We start from the raw sequence: 1,813 nt of genomic DNA, 5'->3' as shown, positions 1-1,813 counted from the left end.
AAGTAGAGCCGGCCAACAGCCTTCTCTCTCCCTCTCGGATGCCGTCTCCCTCCGAGGCTGCACGCAGACTGCCGTGACAGCCAAAGACCTCATCTCCCGACAACCATAACTCTCCGCAAAGTAAATAGTTCCCAGAATAACTGGCAAAGGTAATTCTATTAAGTGGCAAGTTTTCCAATTTAATTGAGTTATAGCATTATTTATATAACATTAACTACGATTTGACAAGTTTAAAAATGCTATCTCAGAACACAACTATTTTGTCATCAGTGGTGTGTCTGTGCCTGATAGTATTGCATAAATACATTTATTAAATATAATTAAATTGTGATTTTTGTTGAACCAGTTAAAATAATTTCTACTGCAGAGTTAATAGCTTAGTAAGTCATTTTGAAGTTACAATCACAAACTTCAATGTATTTTTTTTGAAAGTAGATTTTTCCACTGAAAAAAATGGTGTTTAAAAAACTGTGGTATGTATGTCAATATCTTGCAAAAACTACATCAAATTCTTGTCATTTTTTATGCACACATTGTCCAGTATGCTGAATCAATCAACTATAATAGCTAAAGTAAAACTAAGTAAAAAAAAGAACAACCAAAGTCCAAAGAAAATTAAAATATTACAGGAAAAACTGGCCTGCTTGGAAGCAAAAATAATGAGAAATATAGAATGACTGTGTTTTGCAAAATGTTTTATCCCCCTTGGAAACTTTGATTAGATTATAATCTGATTTGCTGAATTAATCAGTAGGCATCTATCGGAGAAACCTTTGTCAACATTACATTTTCATTACTCTAGAAGTCATCAGAACATACAGAACATTCACTGAAAAACTTGATATTAAGAAGAATTTAAAACTTTTGTCCTGTATTTATAATTCAGTACAGATTGACATTTTGTTATCCAATGTTTCATAAATGCTTCTGAAATTGTGGTTTATTGACATCACTTCTGAGCAGAACTAAAGCTTTATTTATTGATGCATATCTGCAATTTGCATGGCATATTTGACCTGGCAGCGCAAAGGAGGAAGCAAAACAGCAAAAGAAAATAGCTGGAAGAAGGTAAATTCAAAGAAATGAATCAGATCAATTTAACTTGGCCAAAACTCAAGCACAAGTGGAATAAAAATAAATCACAGTACAAGCTGGAAATAATGTCATATTCACAGTCTGTTGTAACAACATTACATAACAGATTGTTTCTGTGCTCATCACCTGCTGTGGAAGATTGCAGACAAATTAGAGACCCTACTGCACCAAGAGGAGCTGCTGCCATTTATGCATAAATATATATTAAGCTACCTTGATACAGGAGATTAAATGACACCAAGCAGTGTCTTAGAAATCTTTTAGTATTTCATCATATAGGAGCATGCATGCTGCTGTGAAAATATCTGGATGTGATTGTCTGCAGGCATTTCTGTGTCCAGGTAGGATCGATACTCTGTCATCACTCCGGAGTGACCTGGTTTCTGCGCTGCTCAGTCATCCATCAAACAAAAACAATCTTTTTACCCGGGATGTTCCAGAAATAGAAAATGGAAATATTGTGTCAGTAGTGTGCTGGGGTTTTTTCTTACAAAAGAAATGTATAAAAGTGTGATAGTTGGCAAAGTAAAATTTCTTTATATACAGGAATGATACCAACAGATTTAGGTGAACTGACCCATAAACATTAGGAATAAAACAGTGATTGTATTTTGTGAGCAGAGATTAACTACAAGTGCACCTCAGTAATTAGAGAGTTAATGTATTTCATAATACCAATTCAAATACCAAAATGCATATAATAAATGCAATAATTAGT

This window comes from Poecilia formosa, unplaced genomic scaffold, assembly GCF_000485575.1.
Source record: "Poecilia formosa unplaced genomic scaffold, Poecilia_formosa-5.1.2 Scaffold112, whole genome shotgun sequence".
Lineage (NCBI taxonomy): Eukaryota > Metazoa > Chordata > Actinopteri > Cyprinodontiformes > Poeciliidae > Poecilia > Poecilia formosa.
This window is presented reverse-complemented; position numbering follows the sequence as displayed.